Here is a 15,805-nt window from a genome sequence, read left to right as displayed (position 1 = left end):
CATGCCCAATTAATTTTTTATTTGTGTAGAGACAAGGTCTCACTCTGTTGCCCAGGCTGGTCTCAAACTCCCGAGCTCAAGTGATTCTCCTGCCTCAGCCTCCCAAAGTGCTGGGATTACAGGCATGAGCCACCACATCTGGTCCTTCACAATTCTTGACAACCATCTCCTCATTATTATCAAAACTATAAAGGACTGTTAAACACAAGAAATCAAATCCCTTACTCCCCAAGAGCTGAGCACCCCTTCCTCTCACTGCTCCTGCTCCCCAGGGACAAGGTTCTCTGCATTCTAGGACACCTCCACCCTATCCCGCCAGCCCTCCTCCATCCTCCCTGTGACCCCATGTGGACCACTCAATACCTTACTATAGAGGAAGAGTTTTTCTCTTTTTCTCCCTGACTTATCTCACAGTTCCTTTAATAAGAGATAAAGTGAGTCTTTCAGTACTCAGTGATTATGCTTTTAAAATGCAGACAGCGGCACAGTTGCATGCTACATGAGGGTGCATTAGTACAGGTTGGATATCACAGAAGAAGTTAAGACCTTTCTTGTTCTGAGGGGTCAGCCAGAAAGGTTGCAAGAGAGGAAAGCTAGAGACATGATGGGGAAACATCTTTCTGTTTGACTGGGGCTTGTCCGGTCCAATGCAGGAAACTGCATCCAAAGACCCATCTTGTCCTATGGGCACCTGCCAGCTTCAGCTCTTTATTCCGTGGCTTTGAACTTTTCAGCAGCTAGAGTTCTGATTGCTGGGATTAACTCTAAGATGTAAACGAGAAGAGCCCAGTGGGGTAGGTCCAGGCCCATGGGTGGGAAAAGTTGGGTAGCACAGCTAGTATTTAAATCTGACAGTGGGACACAGCCAGGCTGCTGCCTATCCCCCTTCATTCCCACCATTATTCATCCCGGCTCCATTCTTACCAAAGGACGAAAGCAGAAACAGATCCTGGCTGTTGTATAAAAAAAGAGGAGTACAATTTCTGACATTTGAGTCCAGCTCCCTTCACAAAAGGAGACATGAATTCCATCATAGAGAAAATGAAATTTCCTGACACTTGGAAATTAAGATTCGGTAAAGACAAGAGCAGCAAGTGATGGATTTTTTGGGACTGGACCTAAGGGCATGGACTGCTGGAGGGAGATCAAAGACAGTGTGGCCGTGAGGGGCTCCAGGGAGGCAAGAGGACAGACGGTGGCAATTTTCCTGCTGCTGACCTACTCAGACTTTCTCTCTGTGGTCTCTGCAGGGTCCCAGATAAGGATGCCCTACCGGGGCCCAGGCCCAGGAGTGGCAGGAATGACTTAGCCTGGTGCATGACCTTCATGAGCCCATTCCCCTGTGCTGGGAGGATGTCTCTTGTTTTTGACCTGCAAAGGCTTCTGAGGGTCAGATGGCATAGTATAAGTCGCAGGACACCCTGCCATTTCCCAGCTGAGAAAATTAGGATCAGAACTCAATACCAGGGTTCACAAAACCTTTTCCTAGATGCTTAAAAAATCATTGTGTCACACAGGGAAACTCAGAGACGAGGGTTTTTAAAGACAAGGTAATCAGAAGCAGAAAAGATTTTGCTTTTCGTTTTTGAGGTTTTTTGGGGAGGGGAGGGGGAGAGATTTAGCAAATCAGGATTCTGAATCTTCCACATCCATCTGAAGGTGTTTCCATTCTTGCTGTAATTTCAAGCAAATTGATAAATGCAGATTCCACCCACCACCCCTACCTATTATCTTCCTCATTAGGATCAAACTGTCCACAAACAATGTACAAAGGACTTTCTGTTTCTTTCCAATGTCCCTTCCAACAAGTGATATCAGGGGATTACAGCAGAATGGGGAACAGAGGGAGATACTTTCTCCCATTGAGAGAGAGAAATGGGAGATCCTCTCATTCTGTCCCTGAATTGACTGCTTGGATCCCATTAGTAGTTGAGGCCCCATTCAGAGTTTCTTCTCATAGGATGTCTGTCACTACCTGATCAACCAGAGCTTAGAACAAGGATGGGGTGGCCAGTCTATGCCAAACCCCTGCTTAGAGGACCTGAGCCTGATTTGGTGAAGCCTGGCCACCGGCTAGACTCAGCAACTAGACTTCCTCTCTTGGGAATTTGAAATATGAGAAGCAGAATTTTCTAGTTGGAGGGTGTTTGTGTTGAAAGATCATGAAAGCCTAGGGTGGAGGCAACCATGCTGAGCTGTGGGTATATCAGCAGGAGTGCACACTATGAGTTTATCCAAGGTCCGTATGGCTCTGCAGGGTCCAGCCCCACTGACTCCTGGTTTCACTTCCCACCATCCGTCCCTTGTCTCCTTTGTGTCAGTTGCTCTTGTCTCCTGACTATTCCTTAAACATGCAGCATGAACCACTTGATATGGTTTGGCTGTGTCCCCACCCAAATCTCGTCTCGAATTGTGGGAGGAAACTGGTGGGAGGTAATTGCTTCATGGGGGTGGGTCTTCCCCATGCTGTTCTCATGATAGTGAATAAGTCTCGAGATCTGATGGTTTTATAAGGGGAAGATTCCCTACACAAGTTCTCTTTGCCCAATGCCATCCATGTAAGACATGACTTGCTCCTCATTGCCTTCTGCCATGATTGTAGGCCTCCCAAGCCATGTGGAACTGTGAGTCCATTAAACCTCTTTCCTGTATAAATTTCCCAGCCTTGGGTATGTCTTTATTACCAGCATAAAAATGGACTAATACACCACTTCTTCCCAATAGAGAAGAAATGTGTTCAATGCAGATATTTGTTTATTCATTACTGGATTGCCCCAGCACCCCACACCCAGTAAGCACCCAAGGAATATTGGTTGAAACAATCCGAACAAGTGTCAGCCACCATTGCCTTCTCTCCTTTTTCTTCTAGTTTGGGCCGAGACCTAGGTAGGGTCGGCTGGGATGGATGGGTCCTTGAGCATGTTTGAAGCCACAAAGCTTTTAGAGTGACTTGAAATGACAACACGAAATCAGTGTCTAGTTATTGTACCCCATAAAAAAGCATCTAGAGTCTGTCCTGCCTTGTTCTAGGTAATTCCTTATGCATACCCTAAAAGCTTTCCAGTTTGAGTCCATCTCTTGGGGATGGGGCTTATAACAACCAACTGCTCCCCCAAAGGGGTAAGAAGCTGGTGGGGTGCACAGCAGAGCAGGGAGTGGTTGTGGAGCGAGTGCAACAGGCTCCTGGCTTCTCTCCTTGGCAATTTCTTCATTCCTTCTGCTGACATGTGAGACTGTGACCAGGCTCCAGGGCCTCTGCAGCTCAGCCGCAGCCAAATTGCCTTCTTGAGAATAAACAATAAGAAAATTACCAGGCTGTTTGATGATGGTGCTTGTGGTTTCTATGTCTGGGCAGAGATCGCCTGGCAGAGCCTGGATCTTGCTGAATGTGGAAGTGAAGGTCAGGCTGACTGGAGATCACAGACAGGGGTGGTAAAAGGGAGAGGAATTCCAGTGAGAGGAGGGGGAAGAAAAGGAGAGTGAGGCAGGGAAGGAAAGCAGTATTCAGGGGAAGAGGAGGCAAAGAGGTAGGATGAGGAAGGGAGTGGGGAGTGATGAAGAAGAGGAAGAGCAGGGAGGAGAAGTAGGAACAGGCACAGACCAGGAGGAGGAGAAGAAATATGTGTTACCATAGGGATTCTCCACATTTCTGATTATTTGATAAAAGCTGCAGATCCCCTCCACATACTTACACACACCAACATGCACAAATACAATGGTGGCATACGTTTCAGTGGGTTCATGGTATCCCTAAAGCCCTATCTATGGACTAGAGAACACAGGCTAAAGAACCCCAAATTACCAGGGAAAATGGTGTGGAACAGTGAAGAGTATCAGTAGTGAGATAAAGGAATCTAAAAGGAAAAAGACTCCTAGAGCCTGTCTCCTTACCAACTCTTTCCTCCCCAGTGTGTGCTGGAGAGGAGGCAAGATGGATGTTCTGTGAGAGTTCACTCCAACGTAAGGACGAGCTAGTCTCTGTTCCTATAATATCTCTCATTCAAGAGCCTATTACTGTCATACCTGCTAGCCTTATCTTTATGTTTGAAGAAAAGCTAAAATGTATAATGCAACACAATTTTGATAAATTGAGTTCCTGAACTAACGGAACATTAGTTACCAACTAATTCACCAATGTGAAAAATTCGGCTTTGTGTCTGAGTGATGAACATCAGCAGCAGATGTCTGAGCTATTGCAAACATTGCTTTGTTGACATTCAGAAGGGAGCTTTTCCTGTGTCTCTTTGATTCTTCACCCTGGCCTTTTCAACATGAACTTAGCTATATGAGAAGAAGCAACCCAGCCATGACACATACGTGGACACTATCTGTCACCCCATTACACAGCCTGGTGGCAGACGCACCTGGGTTGAAATCTCACTTTGCCAGTTTCCACTTGTGTCATCTTGGATACACTCATAAACTTCCCTGGGACTCAGTTTCTTCATCATTACAAGGGGTACAACCCATCTCACAGGATGTTTGATGCCAAATCAAACAACAGACATAAAGATCTACCCTAGATTCTGCCACGTGGTAGGTTCTGGGCATACCAGTCTATATGCTTTGTTCTTTTATGAATGTGCATTGACCTTGTCTATATTTTTAACTAGCTTTTTAAAATTATAAGACAATATCTGCACATAATAAAAACATGAAAAGTACAGAAAAATATAAAGAAGGAAACAACAATCCTCCATAATCCTATCACCTGGAGACAACTGCTGTTGGCCCTCTGGTATATACGTTTCCCTCTATGCTACTTTTAAAGCTCGGCAGCAGCACCATTCCGGTAGGTTGATCCCATGTCGAAGTTCAGCCATTGTGCCTGGTGGCAGACGTAGCTGAGAAATAATGTAAATATGAGCGTGAGGAGGTTCGTGAGTGCCTCCTCTAGGGAGGGGGAAGACTGTGTTGATGGTTTCCTATTGTTTTAAGCTCTGCAAGTTGGGAAAAGCAAAAGCTTCCTGGGAGAATAACATTTTACTTTTAAAAGAAAATAAACACAGATATTGTTGTGCAGAGATGGGCAACTGAGTCCCTCAGGCTCCCTTCCGCAGCTCCCCAACTGGCTGCTGTCCCTTATTTCTTATCACTGGAAAGTTCTCTGGCTGAAATCACCAACCCTGTTGCTTAGCAGTTCATCTGCTCCTGCCTGTTCCCCTCCTGTCCCCAGGAACTTGGGGCCATGTGTTCCCTTGGCCCATATGCTGACAGGCGTCCTCCCACCCAACTTGCCACCAATCCAGGCACCAGCCAGAGCCACCTGCTCCGTGGCTGCACCTCCCTGACTTCATAAGAGTTGGGGGTGGAAGGGGAATGGAGAGAGGTGGAGAAAAAGACAAAGAGGCTCCGGGGCCTTCTATGGACCTCCTTCGCCTGTCCCTCCTGTGCTCCTCGTCCCTACTTTTAATTGATCTTTGCTTGGAGGATGCCTCAGGAAACAAAAACAGCCAAAAGAGGAGCTAGGCAAAGAAGGACATTGTCACAGGGGGACCCTAAACTACCAATTTTCACCTGGCTCTCTGGCCTTCACTGAGCAGGCAGGTGAGGCTGGAGGCTGGGCGAGACCTCAGCACCACCTGGCTTCTCTCTTAGATATGGCTCTTATATATAGGGGATGAATAAATATATATATATGAGAAATGCTATCTTTCTTAGCCTAGCATAGGGCTAAGTGAGTTTCCCTCTAAATTGGGCAATTGTATAGATGATAGAAAGCCACTTTTCTGTAGTCAGGGTATAAAAATACCTCTTACAACCCAAGCAAACATGCTTCTACTGGAATTAGAAAAGCTAGTTACTAATGAACTTGGCTAGGTTTTCCAAAGAAGCACAGAGGACCTTCAGGGTAGGGAGGACAGACACCCCAATCCCTACTTCTTGAAATTCAAAGCCAGAGAGACCTGTCAAGAATAGAATAGAGAGTTTCCCATCGAGGCCTGGTGTCAGTAAGGGTAATGAGGGTCCAACAATAGACTTGAGGGAAAAAGGAACATAGATTAATGAGGAAGAGCCCAGAGTGGTAGAGGGAAGTCTTGTGTATACTATGTGGCTGATGCCAGAACACCACTAGACCCAGCAGCCTGGCACAGCCTTGGGCCCCAAGAGCAAGTAGGACTATAACTAGGGTTGGGGTGGAAACTGAAGAGGGATTCTAGGCAGGGAGTACCCTTGGATCATGCTCCCTTGGGAAGAGGTAGCCATCTCTTGGATCAAGCAGGCGCCATGACAAGGGACCAATGGGCAACTGCCAACCTAGACAGGCCCAGTGCTCAAGAGCATTCTTGCAAGGCAAGGAGAAGTGGGGCAGCTTTAGACTACCCAGAAAGAAGCAACCTTCCATCTGGATGTGGATGTCAAATGGACATTTCTTTGAGAGTGTAAGCACACCAAGGTTATAAGAAGGAAGAAAATCAAGAGAGCATCATAGATTTTCGATTTTCTACTTATTTGGCATCTGGAATTTTACCAAGTTTTGACTTACTTGAAATATTGATAGGGTTTTGCTGTGTCCCCACCAGATCTCATCTTGAATCCTCACATGTTGTGGGAGGGACCTGGTGAGAGGTAATTGAATCATGGGGGCAGGTCTATATTCTTGTGATAATGAGTCCCATGAGATCCGATGGTTATTATAAGGGGCTGTTTTCCTGTACAAGCTATCTTCTCGTCTGCCACCATGTGCCTTTCACCTTCTGCTATGATTATAAGATTTCCCCAGCCACGTGGAACTATGAGTTCTGCATTAAACCTCTTTCCTTTGTAAATTGCCCAGTCTTAGGTATGTCTTTATCAGCAGCATGAAAACAGACTAATACAGTAATCTAGTACCAGTAGAGTGGGCACTGTTGGAAATATACCCAAAAAGGTGAAAACAAATTTGGAACTGGGTAAAAAGTGGGAATCGGGACAGTTTGGAGGGCTCAGAAGAAGACAGGAAAAAGTGGGAAAGTTTGGAACTTCCTAGAGACTTGTTGAATGGATTTTTCCAAAATACTGATAGTGACATGGACAATAAAGTCCAGGCTGAGGTGGCGTCAGATGAAAATGAGGAACTTGTTGGGAATTGAAGCAGAGGTGAAGGTGACTCTCATTATGTTTTAGCAAAGAGACTGGCAGCATTTTTTTCCCTGCCCTAGAGATTTGTGGAACTTTGAACTTGAGAGAGATGATTTAGGGTATCTGGCAGAAGAAATTTCTAAGCAGCAAAGCATTCAAGAGGTGACTTCAGTGCTGTTAAAGGCTTTCAGTTTTATAAGGGAAGCAGAGCATAAAAGTAAGGAAAATCCATAGCCTGACAATGCAGTGGAAAAGAAAATTCCATTTTCTGAGGAGAAAGTCAAGCCAGCTGGCAGCATGACCTCGATATGAGACATGGGGTCAAAGGAGATCATTTTGGAGCTTTAAGATTTGATTGCTCCACTGGATTTTAGACTGGCATGGGTCTAAATGACCCTTTGTTTTGGCCAGTTTCTCACATTTGGAATGGCTGTATTTTTCCAATGACTGTACCCCTATTATATCTAGGAAGTAACTAATTTCTTTTGATTTTACAGGCTTATACATGGAAGGACTTGCCTTGCCTTGGATCAGACTTTGGACTGTGGACTTTTGAGGTAATGCTGAAATGAGTTAAGACTTTGGGGGACTATTGGAAAGGCATGATTGGTTTTGGAATGTGAGGACATGAGATTTGGGAGGGACCAGGGTGGAATGATATGGTTTGGCTGTGTCCCCACCCAAATCTTATCTTAAATTCCCACGTGTTGTGGGAGGGACCCAATGGGAGTTAACTGAGTCATGAGGGCACGTCTTTCCCATGCAGTTCTCATGATAGTGAGTAAGTTTCATGAGATCTGATGGTAATTATAAGGGGGACTTTTCCTGCACAAGCTCTCTTCTCTTGTTTGCTGCCATGTAAGAAAGTGCCTTTCACCTTACACCATGATTGTGAGGCTTCCCCAGCCATGTGGAACTGTGAGTTCTCTATTAAACCTCTTTTCTTTGTAAACTGCCCAGTCTAGGGTATGTCTGTACAGCAGTATGAAAATGGACTAATACAAATATCAAAAGAGATGTGTCACCTTGAGTGTCATAGAATACTCGAGACACAGGACTTGCATCCTGAGTGTTGTGGTGAACTTCATATTCATCACATATATTATACAAGAAATAAATGTTAGCTCTAGGAAATACAAATCAAAAAAGAAAATAAGAATAACCCATGTTTTCCTCATTCAGGGATTTAATGGTGCTAACATTTTAGTGTATTTTCTTCTAGCGTGTTTTCTATATAATAGGACAGTGCATACTATTTTCTACGCTGTCTTTTACACTTAAAAGTGATATTGACATTTCCCCATATCATTTACAAATGTCCTGTATCTTTTAAAATGGCTGCAGTATATTCCATCTCGTTATTGTACCATGGTCTAGTTAACAAAGCCCCTACCATGAGACCCTGAGGTGGTTGCCAACTCTTCTTTAGCTCTGATTTTGTGTATGACTCTGGGCCAGGCTCTAGAGTGCAGACATACACTACATGAAGGATGAGAATGAGACATGGTTCCGGTTCCTGCCCTTAGTTTACAATTTGAGGACTTCCAGTTCAATATGGCAGACTGCATGGATATGAAAGCATGTTCCTTCCATCAAATGTATATAAGTTTGCATTCAATATAACAAAAATAAATTCAAGTACACACATAGCTCTGAAGAAAGAGAGAGAATGTCTCAGCATCAGTGATGATGGGAACTCAAGCCAGGTGTTGCTGGGAGCTGAGACCATAACAGCCCAAAAAGCATTTCGCACTCAGACCTATAGGCCTAACTTCTCATGTTGGGATGTTCGTGGCATAGTTAGGAGCCTCTGAGGGGATTAGAAAAACTCAGCAAATCTGTTTGGGGAAGTTTCAAGAAAGTTTGCTGTCCATGTAGGCCTTGGGTGGGAGAGAGTCATATGCCAGAAATTTGAAATCTAAGCCTGTACTACCTGCACAAATTCATACTACATAGGTAATGCCTAGAAACTAACATATTGGTCTAGAATTGGTAAAACCAGTGGGGTGTTAGCAGAGGCAAAAAAAAAAAAAAAAGTCTTACATAGAGATATGTTGCCATCATTCATACAGAGGGTATAGGATTCCCAAAGGAAATTAACTCCACCGAAGAACTCCCAGTAAAAATTAGAAACTATGACAAGCACAAGTTGTGATGAGGGACACTTAGAAGCAGCAGCAGATAGGATAATTAGCATTCCAAGATCTAGGGAAAATAAAACAATCTTAAACAGATTATAATTAAAGTATTTTTTAAATGCTTAAAAATATAAAAGGATGAATAAGAATGACAAGAAAGGGTGGAAGAACACATAAATGAATTTGAAAATGTAGGCAAACACTGCTTCTAGAAATAAAAATGATATTACAAAAAATTATTGTATGTGTAAAGTAGTATATTAGACATGGTCAAAGGCAGAATTAATGGACTGGAAGATCTATTGATGCTACCAGTCAGAAACTGAAATAGAAAATATGAAGGAGAGCTTAACAAATATATAATTAAAATACAAAGGTCAAAATACATCTAATCAAGTACCAGCAGAAGATAACAGAGTATACATTAAAGAGGCAATATTTGAAAAGATATTGGCTGAGAGTTTTCCAGAATTGGACATTTAAATGTTTAAATGGAAAAATATCAGCTTCCATGAAGAAGTAAAAGTAAACACACACCTAGGCACTTTGTAGATATAGTGCAGGAAAACAAATTGTAAAAAGTTCCACAAATAAAAGTCAGATTACCTCAAAGGAATGACAGTTCAACTAAATCACATTTATCATCAGCGAAAATATATAACGATAGGAAATAAGCTTTCAAATTGCTGTAGCACAACAACTAACACCTTAAAATTTAAATTCTAACTCAACACTTACTTAAAAATGAGGAAAAGGGAATTTTAATACAAACATACACCAAGAGAATTTATTACTCACAGCTCTTACTAGTTGAAAGACTGGAAAATACATTTTGGTGAGATGGACACTATACCGGGTGGAAGCAGTAGAATGCCGGAAGTAATTATGAGAAGCATAAAAGTGAAAAGGTGAACATTTTGGTAAATCTAAATTAGCCAAATTTAGTGACTGTAACAATAACAAGAACAAAAAAAGTAGATTAAAAGCAACATTAAACTAAAATGTTGAGTAATGATAAGTAACATGGACGATGAGCATGAGGGTGGGGCATGAGGAAGCAGTTTTCTTGTCTCGAAAAGGGATAGAGATATTAGTTAATTTCAACCTTTTTAGAGTCAGATGTGCTTAATTTAGTGTAACCACTAAAAGAAAAGAAATATGATGCATGTCTTTTAAAACAGTGTAGGCTGAAAATAAAACAATCACTCTGATCATCAGAGGCATGATAAGAGAAAATAAGGAGAAAACTACCATGGTCGTTATTGTTGAGTCTGTAGAGAAGCTGAGATTTGATTTTACCCTACTTCCAAGCTAATAAATTAGCCTGTTAACTGTTTCATGGATGCTGTCAGAAGGCATGAGACTACTGGGTCAGAGACAAAGGACTTTAATATACACAGCAACCACCATAAGCATCATATATGCTCCAGTTGCCCTTGCCTGCTAAGTCCCGTGGGGGTGACGTGCAGTAGATGTTGCATGTGTAATGGGTTTGTGTTGCTGCCAGTGAAGACTGAATGTGGGAAATCCACCTCTTTTATAGCAGACAGTGAGCCTGCTCTAGGTCCCAAAGGGAGACATCACCTCATTTTGCAAGGGTCCTTGGTGCAAACGCAACCCTGAGAAATGACCCAAGTGAGCAGTCAGATCCTTGCCTTGTTGGCATGCCTAGAAAGAGACAAAGAAGCATGAAAGATCCACGAAGAGTTTCTCTTCAAACAATTATAAAACACAAAACAAGATGATAGAAATGAATCAAAACATATCAGCAATCATAATAAACAGAAATAGATTAAACTCGCCTTTTTAAAGATAGAAACAACATGTAAAATATAGCTTGTTCTTTTGGCCTTAGTGCTTTGACTGTGTTATATTTTGGCACATGTCTGGCTGCATGTAAAATACAAATGTGTGTGTGTGTTGATTATGATGTGGTAGCATCAGGGCACAGTTAATTCCTCTTTCTCCTCCTTCCTTATCCTCTGTCAAATCTATTCACACCTTTGCAAGACAGACACAGAAAGTTTGAAAGTAGAAGGAATGAAGAACGGCATAAGCTGCAAGTACTACCAAAACAAAACTGATGCATCAAAATAAATATTAGAAAAAATATACTTAAGGCAAAACAAAAACAAAGCCATCAGCCTCCCCATTAATTCTGAATAAAGCACATCACTGCTTTGTGACAAACAGAACAATCTAGCTGAGAGAAAATACAAAAAAATAAATACCAACATAAGGCAGTATGAGATGAGTGTTAAGTGAGAAGTTCAAACAACAGGTGCTGTGGATTCAGAGAAGGAAGTGGATCTGACCTGAAGCCATCCAGAAATCGATTCTGGATAAAGAACATGCTGCTTTAGGTAGATGTCACGTGAGGGTGGCGCATGAAGCATGTGACATAAATTGCAGCTTGTTTGAGGCACTGAACTATGAATTTGGGGACTTTATAAACAATGGGAAGAAACAAATGCTGGGTAGACCCCAGTGGATGAGTGGCTCGTGATCTTGGTGCTGGCAGGCTAAGGTCAGGAATCTCATCCCTGTAAAGCCTATGTGTTTGCCTCTGCTCCCCACATCTATTAATATAACAACTCCCATCTCTAGCCAGCCTCCAGTGAATGAATAGCCTGGGGTGGGCCTTAGTGTTAAGTTACAGGTGGCCTGCAATAGCCATTGTCCTCTTCTGGAAAAGTGTGGATGACTAACCCTGGGGAGAAGGACTCTCAAGTTCAGAAAAAGGAAGTACCTGGCCTAATGTCAGCTAGCTCAGTGCAGAATTGGGGCCAGAAGCCTAATGTCTTGACTCTTTCTGGACACTGCACATCATAGGGGGCATGCTTTTGCCTGACTCGTTCTTTTGGCCTTAGCGCTTGGCTGTCTGTCTGAGAGCAAGAATTTGTGGGAGTTAGGGGTGGGGATTGGGCAGGGAGGGTGGTAACAGTGATGTGATACTAGGGGGTACAGTTCATTTCTCTCCTTTTTCCTCTCCTCCTTCACTCTCTGTCAAATCCCTTCACACCTTTGCAAGACAGATGGAAAGAGAAACTTAGGGTGGGGGCTGCGCTTTAAAACCTGGCTTCCTGGACGTGGGGCCTGGGGACTTTGGTGCCCACATGACAGGGACTGCTAGAGAGGCCCCAGAGCATCTGTCTGGGGGACACTGTGGACACATGTCCCGAGAAGACCTCCTCGGGGGCTGGGGCGGGGCATTCTACCATCTTGGGAGCCCAAAGCCTCTCTCACTCACCAAAGCCATGTGCTAACAAGCTGTTGGCAGAGAACTAGAGAAAGACATTTTCAAAAACAACAGCAACAAAAATTGCAAGCCACTCCATGCGGGCTGCAGACCCCTCCCTGCATCTCATTAGCGCCTGGGATGGGAGGAGAGGGGGCTGGCAGGCACTGCCTACACCTACGTGTCCTGAAAACCAGTGCACAGAGGTGGGTGGATGGGAGGCTCAGAGCGGCCCAGCTCCCAGCCTAGGAAAGTTCTTTCTGATGCTCTGCTTGCCATTTGTTCCCTCGTGTATGAATTTTTAGAACAGGTATCAGATTCTTGTTTTCTGTTCCCCAAACCAGTCAATGCTCCAGGGTTTCTTCTGCGTCTTTAAAACTTGGGTTTTGAGTATGATTTCTATGAAGAAAGGTGAGTCATCAGAGTCCTGTCTTAGTGGACTGTTGACATCATAGCTGGGACTGCCACAGTTGGTTCTGCAGACTCCAAGTCAAGTGCTCCCCACAGACACCCCACTCACTGCCATAGTGAAGACCCCCATTCGCCTCCAGAGGGCAAACTTCCTGTCCAAGTTGGAAAGTAGACAAGAAAATCCTCGGCCACTTCCCCCATTTCTTTTCTCACGTGCTGCTCATCTCTTTGTGTTTGTATTCCCAAAATCCGAGGCTTCTAAGAAAGCTCATGTTGATCTGGAAGTTGGGAGTGAGACCTGCCATGGCCGTGGTCCTGTCTGTCTCGTCACAGGAGGAGCAGGGGCTTCCATTCCTGGGGACACTCTGCCCTTCCAGGCTCTCCCAGACTTCCCCTACCCACTTGTTTTACAGTAGCAGTAACTATTGCACGTGATCCTACTCTATCTGAGTCTGAGGACCACATAGACGTCTGTCTCTATAAAATTGGAATGGCAGTGGAGGAGGGACTTTCATAGAGAGAGGGGATGGCAGCCCCTAAAAAAGAAGTAAACATGGCTTCTCTCAATGACTCCTATTCCCAGCAAAGACAAGCAGTGATGCCATCATTTGCAGTTGGATTCTGAAGCCTGCCTACCTGGGAGACAGGACACATGGGGGACCAGCAATCCTAACATTGGGGACCAGCAATCCTGGTATGACAAATAGTTGAGTTTCATAATGACTTTGTAGATCCAGAGTCCTGGAAATGGCGTAAACCTATCTGCGATTGTTGTCAAACTCTAAGATGCTTTGTTACCTAACGTTGCTCACTTCAGGAGGGGAAACCGTGGTTCACGAAGTTCGTTAGGTGAGGTGGTGAGCAGGCTTTTGGTGGTTGTTGCAGTCTAGGGCTCTAGACCCTCTCTAGAGGCCAAGCCTGGCTGGTTAAAGACATTCTGACTCCCAGCCTCGGAGCAACACATCAGAAGGCATTTGAGGCTATGGGGCTTCTAGAGCCAGAATTCTCAGGTCATTGTCCTCAGCACCAGCGCTGTAGGGCTCCACCTGCTTGCAGCTTGGGGAAGAAGAAAGACTGGCTGCCCGGAGCCACAGCCTAGCTTGGGTGGGAGGAAGATAGAGGAGCTGTCTCTTCTTCCTCACTCGTCTTGTCCAGCTGGACGAGATGGAAACCATCTCACATGGAGAAATGGTAAAGCAATTCTGGGAAGGCAAGTACTAATGAAGAGCTGGGAACTTCCCCATCTCTGCCTCTTGAGGGAACTGAGCATGCTCTGAAGTACATGGCCAGGTTTGATTTTGGTGGAGGAACCAGAGACTTGGTTTTGACTTGGGGCAGACTGGACAAAATCACTGAGTCTGAGTATTTCCTTCTGAGCATCCTGAAGGAGGGGAGCCCCTCCCTTCTCTGCATCCTCCCCCACTGGCTCCTTCCTCTCTAGGCACTTTGCCTTCTTATTTCTGTCCTCTCCTCTGAACCAGAGGAAGAGAGATGATTAAATGCTTCTGCTATGTGGATGCCCATGACTCACCGGCAGGAATGGCCTCTCCAGGCGGGCTGTGCTTTCTGTCTCCTTCCCTCATTTCATCCTCCACTTTCCCCTCCCCTGCCTTGCCCCTTGCATCAAAATGAAGTCATGTAAGACCAATCCAAATTGATTTCTCTTTTGCTCCTATTAGAATATCAGCTCCATAAAATCGGGATGAGAATTTGTGGTCTGGAGTCTGAAGACAAGGATTGGAGTCCTGGCTCTCCTGCCCACTAGGTGTGGCTTTGAGTGGCCATTTGCCTTCCATAAATCTTTATTTGGTCATAAAATAGGGCAAATGATAGAGCCAGCCTCTCAGGGTGATTGTGGGGATCAGCTGAAATAATATGAGGTGTGAGCTGGTATTGTCTGCAACACATAGTACATGCCATGAGCTGGGCACCATGGGAATCAGACTGGAATTCGTTCCAGTGTGAAACAGGCAGATCCAGTGACAAAGGCTGAGAGAAATAAGCCAGCCTTGGTGCCATCAAAGGAGCACCCAGCCTTCCCCCTCCCCCCGACTGAGCAAATGGCTAATACCACATAGCAGAGGCCAGGGGGACAGATGTCTTTGTACGGAAGAGCTAGATCTGGTAGCCAGGGACTGGGCCACACGGGGAGGCACAATTGAATTTTTCCTTTCCATCTGACAGTTCAGGACTGGATGTTACTTTCCAAATGAAAGCGGTTCTGGAAGGTCGTTGGGAACAGTGAATTGTGATTATGCTGGCACATTTTTAATTCTGTCTCATTACAGCTGCTGTTAAGTCTGCATTATAATAATTGCTTTAGTTCTGCTTTGGTATTTGCAGGCTCCTTTAATGTAGCTGTAATCTATGTGTATATTAAAGTAAGCAGAGCCAAAGAGCAGGGGCAGTCTTATTAGACTAGAGAAATGCATGTTGGGGGTGGCGGTGGAGCAGACAGGAAGTCGGGAGCAGGGCCCTGGCCCCTGGCCGGGGAACCTTGGGACAGCATGGGGAGTGGAGGTTCTGGCCCCAGGCCCGACGCAGACTCACGCTGTGACTTTGAGCAAGTTGAAGCTGCCTGTCTCAGCTCTCCCATCCATTATATGAGTTACTAAGTCTGTCTTGGAGGTACTTAAAAGTTCTTAGGAGAAAAACCGTTGCTGGCAAAGAGCCCAGGGGGATGGCTGCACGCATTGGGTCCTCAGAGCAGCCAGAGTGGAGCCCAGCAGGAGCCTCCTCGGCCACCCACAGTGGAGCGGCCAGGCGACCCTTCGGCAAGGGCAGTCGTCAAATAAATGGCACACAGACACCCCCAATTCCCAGGGAAAATTTGGCTCTGGTCTTCCTGCCATCACTCCCTGTTCTGGTTTCTTCTTTAAAATTCTGTTTGTTTGAACTGTTGCCACTCTCTGCATGGTCCTGTACACACAGCATTTCAGCCACTTGATGGAGGTCT

General features: G+C 44.8%; 1 long non-coding RNA gene across 1 annotated transcript in view; it reads left to right on the top strand.

The window, feature by feature from the left end:
- The window catches only part of LOC110568912 (uncharacterized), a 303,666-nt gene that overhangs the window by 198,848 nt on the left and 89,013 nt on the right, over nucleotides 1–15,805 (top strand). Inside the window, exon 3 of the long non-coding RNA XR_002479079.2 lies at nucleotides 7,560–7,619. This is a non-coding gene — a long non-coding RNA (uncharacterized LOC110568912). The remainder of the gene's footprint in view (nucleotides 1–7,559; nucleotides 7,620–15,805) is intronic.

This window comes from Aotus nancymaae, unplaced genomic scaffold (assembly GCF_030222135.1).
Source record: "Aotus nancymaae isolate 86718 unplaced genomic scaffold, 86718_ANA_hifiasm-v0.15.2.pri h1tg000002l, whole genome shotgun sequence".
In the NCBI taxonomy this organism is placed as follows: Eukaryota; Metazoa; Chordata; class Mammalia; order Primates; family Aotidae; genus Aotus; species Aotus nancymaae.
The sequence above is the reverse complement of the archived record's forward strand: the minus strand, read 5'-3'. Positions and strand labels throughout refer to the sequence as shown.